This window comes from Lissotriton helveticus, chromosome 5_1 (assembly GCF_964261635.1).
Source record: "Lissotriton helveticus chromosome 5_1, aLisHel1.1, whole genome shotgun sequence".
NCBI classification, from domain to species: Eukaryota; Metazoa; Chordata; class Amphibia; order Caudata; family Salamandridae; genus Lissotriton; species Lissotriton helveticus.
Window position 1 is genome coordinate 705,473,887 of NC_136065.1, and position 13,564 is coordinate 705,487,450.

The 13,564-nt window shown below is 43.8% G+C and overlaps 1 protein-coding gene across 3 annotated transcripts in view; it reads left to right on the top strand.

The window, feature by feature from the left end:
* The window catches only part of LOC144754851 (WASH complex subunit 2-like), a 770,229-nt gene that overhangs the window by 690,411 nt on the left and 66,254 nt on the right, over positions 1–13,564 (top strand). The gene's annotated exons all lie outside the window — the stretch shown is intronic.

Consider the following 13,564-nt stretch of genomic DNA (forward strand, 5'->3'; position numbering starts at 1 on the left):
CAGCGCAGATTTTAGCTACAGCCCAGTACTATGAAAATAGGCGCAAAGACGAGCTAGATAAGGTAGACAAAAAGACTAAAGATTTGAAAACTAAGGTTCTTCTCCAGCAGGCCTATCCGCCTCGTATGGCTAGTCAGCCCAATTATCAACCACAACAGCAGTATTCGAGAAACGCGCAAGGAAACGAGTTTTCCCATCAGCGTCTTCCGTATGGCCCGAATCAATGTGCGTATTGCAAGGAAGAGGGTCATTTTAAAAGTAATTGTCCGGCTCTTGCGCGACGTTTAAACGGTGTTTCAGGTGTAAGGGGAAGAGGTGTTCAACATGCCCCTAGAGGTAGGGGCCGTGGAAATTTCTCCCAGAACACAGCTTCTTTTCCGCCTCAGAATTCCATGAACAGCTTTGACCAACAGACTAATGCATCGTCTAGGTCAGCTCAGTACTATGCTGACGACTATTACACCGAACACGAAAATGAGGGTAATGATTGCTAGGAAAGCCATGGACAAAGAGAGGGAGTCGTTTCAGTTCCAGTAGATCAGAATGGACCTTATGTCGAGGTAATTACCTCAGGAGTGTCAGAGCCATTTCTGCTGGATACTGGTGCTACAAAAAGTTCTATTATGCACTCAAAACTTCCTGGCGCACCTTTGTCTGGCGAAATGAATGTATCAGTAGGTTTCTCTGGCGCCCCTGTTAGAAACCCAATCTCTAGTCCCATGTCCCTTTCTGTTGGCCCATGCGAATTAGAAGCACCCCTCATTTTGACAACAGGTTGCGGTGAAAATTTGTTAGGTTTGGATTTACTAAAGAGGTTGTATGCGACTTTGTACTGTTCTCCCTTGGGAGTACAGCTTACTTTAGGTAAGAAAGTCGTTTCTCCAATGTATGTGTCAAAAGAAAATATTGCAACTGAATTGTCGTGTCTTCCTGATATACTTTGGGCTAATGGTTCTAATGATGTTGGTCGTTTGGAGATAGCACCGTATGTCATAACATTGAAAGCCAACGTTAGGTTGCCACGTATTCCCCAATACAAAATATCCAGCGAATGCGAAAAAGCGTTGTTGACGATTGTTTATGATCTGATTGACAAAGATGTCATCGAAGAAACAATAGGAAATGTTTGTAACAGTCCAGTTTTACCAGTCTTAAAGCGTACTGATCCTTCACAGCCCCCTGTGTACAGGTTTGTGATTGACCTCAGAGAAGTGAACAAGGTAGTTATCCCACAGTTTCCAGTTGTCCCCGACATTACTGCTTTATTGACAATGGTTCCAGCTTCAGCAGCTTGGTTCTCGGTGATTGACCTGAAGAACGCTTTCTTCAGCATCCCGATTGCTGAGGAGAGTAGAGATATTTTTGGATTCAATTTAGGAGGACGAAGCTTCCGCTTCAAGTGCGCTACTCAAGGCTACTGCGAAAGCCCATCAATATTCAGTCAGGCCCTGAAAACACAACTGGACACTATTGTTCTGCCAGATGGGTCAACTCTGATTCAGTATGTGGACGATCTGCTGATCGCTGCAGACACTGAAGAAATTTGCAAACAAGCCACGTTGTCATTATTGCGTCACTTATGTGACATGAAGCACAAAGTCTCTCTTTCCAAACTACAATTTTGTCGACAAGAAGTAACCTACCTAGGTCACATCTTATCGAAGGAGGGAAGGAGACTGACACCAGAAAGAATACAGGCAATTGCAGAACTGAGTGCCCCAAGGACACAGAGAGAGGTTCGAGCCTTCTTGGGCATTACATCGTACTGTAGACAATGGATACCGAATTTCTCACCACTAGCCAAACCTTTGCTGGCACTACTCTGTAAAGATACGCCCAATCCTATGCCCTGGTCTGAAGATTGTCAGACGAGTTTCCACGAGTTGCGTGATGCATTGTGTTCGGCTCCGGTGTTGGGAAACCCCAACTACAGTAAGCCTTTTACATTATACGTCCATGAGAAGGAAGGTTGTGCATTATCAGTCCTAACACAACACTTTGGGGACAAGCAGCGCCCATGCGCGTATTTTTCGGCAACTCTAGACCCTGTGGCTAAAGCCCTACCAAGTTGTCTGAGGGCTACCGCCGCAGCAGCTGTCTGCATTCGAAAGTCCGCTGGATTAGTCATGAATAATACTCTGATCGTTATGGTCCCGCATGCAGTAGACATTTTGCTAAACAGGACGAAGACACAACATCTCACTAGCGCTCGACTATCCAGTTACGAACTTACACTGTTAGCAAGTCACATCCACATAAAGAGGGGTGATACACTCAACCCCGCTACGCTACTACCCATCCCGACAAAAACAGACGAGATTGATAAACATGACTGCTGCTTTAGGACAGAAGAAGAGACAAAAGGGAGAGTAGACTTGCAGGACACTCCCCTTCCTGAATGCAATACTTTATGGGTTGATGGTTCATGTTTCAAGTTGCCAAATGGTGATACGACTGCAGCCTATGCCGTAACAACATTACACACCATTATAGAGACCGCGCGCATTTCCCACAATTCTGCACAAGCTGCAGAGCTAATTGCACTTACAAGAGCATGTGTGTTGGCGAAAGGAAAGCGAGTGAATGTGTACACTGACAGCCAATACGCCTTTGGTGTGGCTCACAGTTTTGGGAGATTGTGGCGTGAACGTGGATTCCTAACGTCACATGGTGCAAAGATACAGCATGGTAAGCTAGTTAATGAGCTCCTCGAGTCACTGACCTTGCCACTACAAGTTGCCATCGTGAAATGCAGTGCACACAAAAAGATTCAAGACGATGTTGGCCACGGGAATGCATTTGCAGACGAGGTTGCGAAAGAGACTGCAAGGAACACAATGAGTCGGATGTATGTTGTAGGTCCCGCTAGATGGATTACTGATGTGGGAATGTGTGAGGACACCATCGAAAGCGTGAAATCTATACAAGCCGAGGCAACTGAGAAAGAGGTGAGAAAGTAAAGGTAGATTAGATGCAAATGGTTGTTGGGTCGAATTGTCAGAACACCAGCGATGGCTATTACCTAACGCCTATGTACTTGCAGTAGTAACGATGGCTCATGGATTTGCGCACATCAGTTCGAAAGGAATATGTAAGCTATTGGCCCCAGTATGGCAGAATAGTAGTATCCCAAAATATGCAGAGAACGTGGTCAGAAAATGTATGGTATGTTTGAAGCATAATCCCGGTAAGGGAACCCCAACTCCAGCTGGTCATTTTGCGCCTCCAACGTATCCGTTCGAGGTTTTGCAGCTCGATTTCATCCACATGGAGAGGTGCAACAATCTGAAGTATGTGCTCGTTGTTGTTTGCGCTTTGTCAAGGTGGGTGGAAGCGTACCCCCTTAAGGACAATACCGCCTTGTCAACTGCCAAAGCCCTTGTCAAAGAGTTCTTCCCTAGATTTGGTATGCCTAGAATTGTCTGGAGTGATAATGGAAGTGAATTCGTAGGACGCGTGATGAAGAGAGTGTGTGAGTGTCTAGGCATACACCAAAAGTTCCACGCTGCAAATCACCCCCAATCAGCTGGATTAGTAGAATGCTACAATGGCACGTTAAAACTCAAATTAGCCAAGATCCAAGCCTGTACAGGTCTTAAATGGCCTGACGCCTTGCCTCTAGCACTCTTGTCAACCAGAATGACCGTCCATTCCAGATTAGGACTTAGCCCCCATGAGATAGTGTTTGGCCGCCCAGCCAACGTCTGGGGCGTGCCAAGGTCAAAGAAACTCAGCGAAATAGAACACCCCGTACTGCTTGACTATTTGTGCGAATTGACAACTAAATTGCGTGTTTTACACCAACAGGTTCACAGTTCCTCTCCGCCAGCCTCTGACGATCCAGGTCACTCCATCGAACCCGGCACGTGGGTCTTGGTGCGGAATTCCAGCGCACAAACAACGGACAGCCGAGGTGGACCGGACCATACCTGGTACTTCTTTCCACGAGATCAGCCGTTCGGGTGGAAGGCAAAAAGAACTGGGTGCACGGGACCCATTGTAAACGGGTCCCTCTACCCCTCCCATACGACCGGTGGGTCAATGAAGGACTTGCCGACTCTGAGACAGAATCCATACCTCGCTTCATCCCTTTCAGCGATGCACGTTTAAAAGAAACTGGTACCGAAAAGGAGAGTGATCATATTTTACAAGGACTTGTGCCACCGTCAATGCAGTTGGACACTACCGAACCTGAGACATTGTTTGAAGACCACACCGTACCTGGGAAACGACGATACAATCTACGGTCTAGACAAAGAGACTAATAAAAAGCAAATTAATGTGATTTCCCTTCCCCTAAGAACTATTTTAGATTTTTCAGCTCTCTCGCCCAGGGAACTTGCTCATTTTTGATTTTCGAACCGCCATCCGGTTCTGCTGCTAGGGTCGCGGTTGAAGTCTGGGGAGTGCAACTGGGGACGTTTAGGTCAACGGTTCTGGTTGGTCCAAGGGAGTTACCCCGGACTGAACAGAGCGCACTCCCTGGCAGAATCAATCTACCACCGCGGGCAGCAACTAGAGGACGGAGTTTCCTAGGGTAAAGAGACCTATCAGATTCACGAACATTGAAAGACAACTATGCACTGTACTGGCCAAAAGAAGGTTTTTGATAACATGTATTTTAATGTTGTGTAGCATAACGATGTTTTTGACTGGTTATACTCTATTCGTATTCCAAGTTACTTTTTCAAATGACACCCGGCCACCACCTCCTCCTACTATCTCTCCACACTCCTTTCACCCTCTACCTGAACACGAGTCTGCCAGAAGACTCGAATTTGTAAACAACTCATTCATTCAACTCCTACACCAACACCAGTCCATAATGAACACATCGAACTGTTGGATATGTGGACTCATGCCACACACAACGGATAAGGGTATCCCATACTTCATCCTGCCATTCAGTTATTATGGTTCTCTGTGGGCTTTCCAGACCATGTTCCTATTTGCCCTAGAACCATACCCGACCCGTTCCACTGAGAGCGATTCCAGTAACAAGGCACTAGTAGCAGGGATAAGAAATATGAGTAGGGAGTTCGACACATATCAAACGATCCCCAAAGATGAACTCACTCCATACAGTCGTTGGAACATAACTAAGAATGGGATTTCCCTGAGTAAGGGACAGACAGCAAAGAAATCCCGCCCAGTTTGGATAGTGCCCCACAAAGGTCACTTATGTTTACAAGGTATCGGTAGGGATCCCAAAGCACAATTAGGAAAGAGCATATGCACGGAAACATATGTGTTCGCTTCCCGAACTTCCCCTATATTCTTAGCAGCCAAAGGCACGTATTTCGTCTGCCACGACCAAGCCTATACATGGTTGCCCCCTGACTTCTCAGGTACATGCTTCATCTCATTTCTGCTGCCTCCCACCTACACGGCCAGAGCAGATTACCATCGGACAAGGACAGCTAGAGGTGTTGTGAGTAAAGACGACACCGCGAGTCAGGAATTTGCAGACTTCGCAAAGGGTTTTCTGCCATTTTGGGGGCCTACGGTGAACAGCAGGAATATTCGCCAGTTATCAAGGATAGTTGAATCCGCCGTGATTACAACGGCCGGAGCCCTTGACAACTTGACAACCGAGCTTCAGTCGGATCGACTTATGACCCTTCAGAACCGAGTTGCCCTAGATATCATACTCGCCGATCGTGGTGGTGTATGCAGAGTGATCCAATCTAGTTGCTGTATTTTCATCCCTGATAATGCACCGACAGTGTACCAGGCCATCTCCAAACTACACGAAATATCTGGTTCCCTTCACGTGGAAAAAGGAGATTGGTCCCTTCTAGGGTGGTTCTGGGGCCTGATCACTGCCTGGGGATGGAAAACACTGATCTTCGTTGGGATGATCTTAGCGCTTCTGTTTATGTTCTGCCTGTGTGTACAGTGCGCTCCTGCACTATGTGGCCTCTGTGCTACCTCATGTGTAAGGAAGCCTGTGTCAAGGGACGAACTTAGCAACAGAATGATGCTACAGCAACATCTCCACGAATTCATTAATACAGATTTAGACTCAGATTAACATGAGTTATTGTCTTACATAAGGGCAAAAGGAGGGTCTGTGGTTCTGAAATTCTGGACCCTACTGTTATCACGATATCGAGATCCAATACCCGTGCCACAAAATATCAATATCCCATGACGAATTTGGTATCAACAGACCGCTAATGATTAGGACATCATTCCTATGCATTTGCGTCATGATCGAGGAATGCCAACGCCCCTAAATCGTAGTTTCCGTTCCGACCCCTCAGACTCCATTTTGTAAACGGCATCCATCTTGTGTCTTGCCCTCATGATAAGTCAATTGAGTAAGGTCGAGCTTGATCTAAAAGGACACGTCCACCTCTCCCTGACTCCCCCCTGACCTGTCTCAACTGACTCCCTTGCCTCCAGCCAAACCTGTTTGGGCAGCTCCTCGCCCAGTGGCCGAATACGATAGCATCAATGCATAACATACCACAAACCATTCACCACGTACAGATCATGTTTTCTACACACACACACACCTGTCCACGCACCCTGTTTATGGCCAGTTTTATGACTTTGAGGTGCCCTTCTTTATTGGGGTTTCGTCGATATCTGATGGGAGTTCCGGGCCTGACCGGGTAATCTATCACGAACTGGACGTCTAAAATATGGGCTTGCCTACATGACTTCGCTCTTTGTATTATTGTAGAAATATGTGTACAGCCATATCATAAACTCAAGAATTCTTGCTTGCAGCTATTATTTCTGTATATAAGGAGAAGGCTTGTTCTGTAAAAACGAACAGTCTCCTGAGAACACACGATCCGCGTTTGTCGTGCTTCTAGGACACATGTTACTTGGTAGCTGCCAATAAAACTTGATCTCTGACTGCGACTAGAAGACTCCGTGTTTCTGTGGTCCGGAACAAGGGAGAACTCAGAGGTCTTCGGGTGTTATCCCCTGGCACCACCGGGTTCTTAAAAACCCGGCACCTCAACCCGGCACCTCAAAGTGGGCATTCCCCCATGATGACGTTGCCCCATTTCCGAACTCAATCACTTCAGTCTTTCCTGTGTTTATCTTCAGGAAACTCAAAGTCATCCACTTCATGATATCCTTTAGGCAGGAGTGGAAACTGGTAGCTGTTAACTCAGGCCTATCTGACAGGGATATCACTAATTGAGAATCGTCGGCATACGACACAAATGTGAAACCATGTTTCCTAACTAATGTTGCTAATGGTTTCACATAGATGTTAAATAACGTCGGGGACAGAGCAGATCCCTGCGGGACAACACAGGGCAGATTGAAACTGTCCGACTCTAAGCAGTCCCACCTCAGGTTCTGTTTCCTATCCTGCAAAAAAGAGGAGAGAAGGGCCAGCGCCGAGTCCTCAATTCCCACCTCCGTAGTCCCCGCACCAACACCGTGTGGTTCATGGTGTCGAATGCGGCCGACAGATCAAGGAGGATGATCATCTAATACAAACAGATACGGTGGCAGGGTATATCTTGCTGCATCTACTACCAATGTTTCTGGGGTCCTAATGCATATGCATATGAGTTGCAAATAGCCATTGCCCACCTCCCAAAACCAGCCACCCCCAATTGGTTTCAAATACAATACATCAACACAGAGGGTGGGAGAGGCATTGGATCCCAAGCAAAATATCAGAGGGTTCAAATCCCACACAAGAAGAAGACTGCGATGACAGAAATAGTGGTGTTTTCACAATGATGCTGTTTTGAGTTCTTTTTATTCAATATATTAAAACACAGCAGCCAAAAGTCTTTGCCCTGAAGAAGCCCGTGTGGGTGAAATGCGTTGGCTGCTGTGTTTTAATATATTGAATAAAAGGAACTCAAAAAAATGCTAATTGGCCTTAAGGAATCGCAAATTACCACCAACTTCAAGTTGGTGGTAATTTGCGAATTCCTTGAAAAATGCACTTTTTTGCATTTTTCAAAGTGCAATGTGAAGCACATACATGCCCTTTGGGCATGTATGTGCGCCACATGTGCACCCATGCTAATTTCAGGGGTGCAACAGGGTGTCCTTTGGACACCCCTGCACCCTTGAAATTATTCTCAATTTGCGATTCTCAAATTGCGAATTGAGAATAACTTCCCATTCATTCCTGTGGGCCTCCTGGCCCATAGAAATGAATGGGAAAGTATTTCTTATCGCAATTAAGAAATTCTAAGAAATCGCAAAAAAATTGTGATTTTGTACATACATCCCTATTTGCGATTCTCAAATAGCGATTTCTAAAAAATTGCTATTTGAGAATCGCAAATCAGGTTGTTGATGCATATGGCCCAAAGTATTTTTCTAAAAAAAAATGCATTCAGCCAAGAACTACACAAGATAACTTTTTTAAACTGTCCAGGTCCTCTCCAATGTATTGTCTAGCTGCACATTGTCCCCTAGTCAAGTATTTTGTGACAAGCTATTAGAATTTTTATAAAACAACGTGGAGGATATACATGGAATATTGAATATCAGTGGTATGGCCTTAAACCTGGCCATGGGGTTATATGAGACAGCACCTGATAACAATTAATTTTGTAAGTTTCCTCCTCTTACTGTGGAAGGAGTAGTTGAACTTACAGGCCAAACAAAGTCATTGGCCCCATCTGACCCCTGTCTGCCAAACATTTTACCTGATATAGTTGGGGAGGTGCTCCTCCCCTCACCATATTACTGTTTACCATCATGGACTCAAGTTATTTTGCTACTGAGTTGAAAAAGGTCTCCATCCCCCCCATTGCTAAAGAAACCTTTGCTAGATGCAAATGACGTAAATGATTATAGTCCCATATCTCGCCTCGCCTTCTCGACAAAAAATCTCGAGAAGCATATGAATATCGCACTGTCTGAGTTTCTGAAGGTGAATGTAATTTTAGGTTCTGCGCAATTTGGTTTTATACCAAAACATAGCACTGAGTTGGCCTTGGTAGTAGCCATTGAGGAGCTAAGAAGTATTTTAGTCAGTGAGGGGAAGGATGCAGTGATCCTGTTGAATCTATCTGCAGCCTTTGACACAGTGAGTCACTGTCATGCTGGAATGCCTGATGGAGATTGGAATTGGTGGTTCAGCTACTGATCTCTTTTGCTCTTTTCATTTGGGCAGGGAGCAATCAGTTGTCCTAGTGGGACTTGTATCTTAGCCTTTTTCATTTCCATGTGGTGTTCCTAAGGGTTCTTCACTGATCCCCTACACTTTTTAACATTTGTGTGGCCTCCCTGACAAGATTGATCTGTAAATCTGTTTTTTTCTAAGTTGCATACACGGATGACACAGAAATTGTGTCTATCTCTAGTGATGTAGCTGCCACTGCACTTTATTTCAACAGCTGTATGGGTGCAATAGTTCAGTGGATGAGTAATAACCTCAAATTAAACTTGGATAAAACTGAGGTTCTCCTTTTTGGCAGGGACACTTCCTTTTTGGATCAATCTTGGTGGCCTCAGACTCAGGGCCCTATCTCTATTCTGGTATCTTCAGTTAGGAATTTGAAGCAAATTTTTGACCCTAGTCTTTTTTTTCAACACTCAGATAAATAAACTCGCCCACTCCTGTTTCTTTTTGTTAAACATTTTTTAAAAGTTGTCCCTTTCATCCCATATGAACTTAAGAAGTCAGTGGTCACTTCCCTAGTTCTGTCTAGGCTGGATTACTATAATGCATTACACACAGGCATACACTAGCGTCCTTTAAGAAACTTTAGTGCCTGCAGAACACAGTGGCTAATTTTTTAAAGAAAATTCCTAAATTCAAGTCAGTCTCAGGGGCAATAAGGGAGTTTGATTGGCTACCTGTGAAGAAAAGAGTGGGTTTCAAGGCACTGTGTTTGGCACATAAGTCACTGCATGGTGGAGGCAGAGAAGATTTGAAAATAAATTTCTCCTGATATACCCCCAGAAAAGCTTTGGGTTTGGCAACCTCTAGAACAGTTAATGTTCCAAAAATCAAGGAAATGAAGTGGGGTGGTAGCTGTGTCATCTACACCACTTGCCAACTTTTGATTAACTTACCAGGACATCTCAGATCTCGGTCCAATCTGTCCTGTTTTAGGAAACTCCTCAAAAACAGGATACTTTTTTGTGCAGTGTGATCGGTTACAGGTTCTTCTTAGCATTTAATCCCAGCTCCTTGTCTTTTAGCATTTAATGTAGCAGATTTCTGTGCCAAGATGCTCATGGGCAATCGTGCTATATAAAATATTCAAAATCCATACTGTGTAAACTGCTTTCCTTTCTCCCTTTCTCCATATCTGCTCTCTCGTGTACCCTATTATATTGGAGTTCTTCTTTCCTTTTAGGGTATTGGTAAGCAGGGTGTGTGTTTTCTTTTTTGCCTGTTGTGTACACCTTGTGCCTCAGAGTTAACTCGGGCCTTTCCTATTTTTTGACCAATTGTGCATGTAGTGGGTCCTAAATATTCATTTGTTGTCTAAAGTCCTTTCTGGCACCTCTTATGCTTTCCCTCTGTCCTTTTTAGCGCTAGTTCTAGTTTGAGTTGACATAGTTACTTGTTTCTCTTAACTGCAGAGGCTAAATCAATGAATTTGCCTCTAACCACTACTTTCAATGTGTCTAACAGTGCTGTTTTAAGTAGAGTTTTAATTAGACCTTTTTAGCCGAGTCTTGTAAGATATTCCTCCCTAATTGACACTACTTGCCTCTTGGTGGTGGTGTTATGCTATATAATATGCACTTTTTCTTATATTGGGTTAATTTACGCTACAAATGGCTCTTGGTCTGATCACATGGCATACGGCAGAAGTAAGTTGTCACAAAGTATTAACACAATTTTGGGTTTACCCCAACCCAAAAGGTCTGAAGTAGTTTTAGCCCTTAAGAAGATTTTTAAACTACAGTGTTCCCCCACTGCAACCTATGGAGCAGAAATGTAGGGCTTTAACAAGTGTAGTAGCATTCAAGGTGAAGAAAACAGACTGCAGGAAACTTTGGAGCCCCGATTTCCTCCTCTGTATATGTGTGCCACAAAGAACTGAAATTCCCCTACATCGAAAATTATATTAGGGCGCGTCCAGCACTATTCTGGGTTGCAATTTGGAAGAACAGTGCAGCAACCCTCACCGTGACATAATAATTAATTGCCTTAGATGTGGGGGAGGTGGGGACATACCATGGCTCGATGCTGTAAAAAAGAGCCTTAAGAGCGTGAACCACCTGCGCATCTTTTCAAACCCAATCCAATCTGAGTTAATTAGTAAAAAGGTGATACAAGAGGCGTAAAAGTATAGTGACGAAAGGCATCAGAGAGAGATCAAGAAAACCTCAGTTGCAAGGTACATGCCCATAGAGGATTGTTCTCACTTGCTTCCCAGATACCTTTTAAAACCTATAGGACACTGGGAAAGAGGGCAGCTATTTCGCTTACGGGCAGGCATTATGAAATATTTATTATGTTTCCCACTGGGCTACACTGCTGATCTTGATGCACTGCCCTGCCCATGCAACGCACATAGTAATCAAACAATGTTGCATTTTTTATTCTTTTATAGTTTTTATTCTGAATTTACAAAAGGCTTTTTGATACCTTTCTTTAAAAAACGCGCCATTTTCGACTTCAGTGCAGCATACACAAACGTGTTTAAACTAGAGGAAGATTAATTAATTAATCTTCCATGTTGGTTAATTCCTGAAGTCAGCTGTACGGTCACGCAGAACTATGTGTACTCAATGAAGGTCATCAGAACTGCATATCATTGTAATGTTGTTAAACGCACCGTAAATTGTGGTCCATTTTAGTCATTGTTACAAATGAACTGTACCTCTTTGCTTTAATATGTTTTTATGTATGGATTGTCTTTCTTCCTTTATTGTGCTTTTATGGATATTCTATATTCGAATAAAGATATTTTGAATTTAAATGCTATATAATATGATTGAGACCATTGCATGGTCAGACATTGGGATGGAATGTAAAGTGGCATTCTTTACTTCTGCTGTTACCTCCTATGATAGGTATAGTATCCTATCCTGGAATTAGGAGCAGCATATGTGAGTGTAAAATGTGTAGTCTTTTTCTGTTGGGTGTAAATTGCATCGCAAATCCAACAGCCCCAGTTCCTTTAGGTCCTGTCCTACATAAATGGATGTTACTTGGCGTGTCCTGTCCTGCCCTCCCCCCACCTATTCACCTCCCTGTGGCTCACCTCATTAAAGTCCCCTTTTAAAGCACTTTCAGCTTCCTCTTTACACTGCAAATAAAGGGGTCATGACCAGTGTTCATGATGTACATTAAAGCAAGCCAATCCCTATGCGACATTTGATGAAAACATAGCTCTTAATACTGCCATGCCCATCCCATGCATAATTGCTACTCCACATGTGTTGGTCAGTGCTGTGGCGTTGACTTTTTTAGGATAATGTCTGTATGAGAGCCTACTGAGACACCCCTTCTCAGATGGGTGTTTTACAAAAGGACCGCTTCTGCCCTGGTTTTTTCAAGTAGAACATATATATACAAGGTCTCTTCGAGGAGCATTTAGACTCTCAACCTCAGCCTTAGGAGTATTGGAAAGGTTGCATGGGTTAAATCACAGACAATCCCTAAAGCAGCATATTCTTAGGTAGGCAGATTTCAGGACAATGATAAACTGTGTATTGCCTTTGAGGTTTCTAGGGTGAGCAAGGCAGCTAAGAAATTGTATATTGATTGTTTTCCTTATGTACCCCATTGTGAATTAGTGGTTAAAGATCGGCATGAAGCATTCTGAACCCATTCAAAGGGCAACGTTGACTTTATTTAATGGAGTTTCTGTACTGCCAATCTGTCAGGCAGTTACCAGATCCTCTGTGCATTCCTTTGACCAGTATTACAGTTTAGATGAGCACGATAGAGCCCAATCCCAATTTGTCTGAGTGCTCTTCCTTTGGAGTTGCTTGGGTGTCGGTCCAATAAAGGAATCTCTGGAAACCAGTATTAATTATAAGAACAAGTCGCTTAGCAATATGCATTATAAGAAGAGTCCCTTACCTTTGACTTCCCATTGAAAAGTTTGGAATAAATTGCTACACGTGGGAGACTAATAGGCCTAGTAGAATGGTCAAATCATGGGGTGTTTAGAATAGGAGATCTTTATGACGATGGGTATCTGTTATCATTTGAGGATTTCGCAGCCTCTTTTGAGATACTTAGACGGTAATTTCTGTTACATCGGACAGTAGTAGCCAGAGTTTCTTCATTGCGTAATGGGTGTAGAAGAGCCAAAACAACATAGTGCTTGTCAGTACTTTGCACAATGTCAGGCTGAGTAGGTCTCAAAGAGAACAGGGAGGAAGATTTTGCACATCCCATATCGGAGGTAGACTGGGCAAAAATTAAATTGATTAATTTTTATTATTTACACAAGGCATATCTGACTCTAGGAAAAATATATTGGATTTTCCATGAGGCATGTGTTGTGTCCTGTATGAATGAGGTGATGCAGAGAACGAAAGATTGTGCTCCTTTGACTTGTCTTCTGGGGAGATTTCCAAGATCTGCCAAGTGCAAAAACAGTACAGGGTTTATTGATTTGGCTCTTGTTCTTGAAAGACGTGAGAT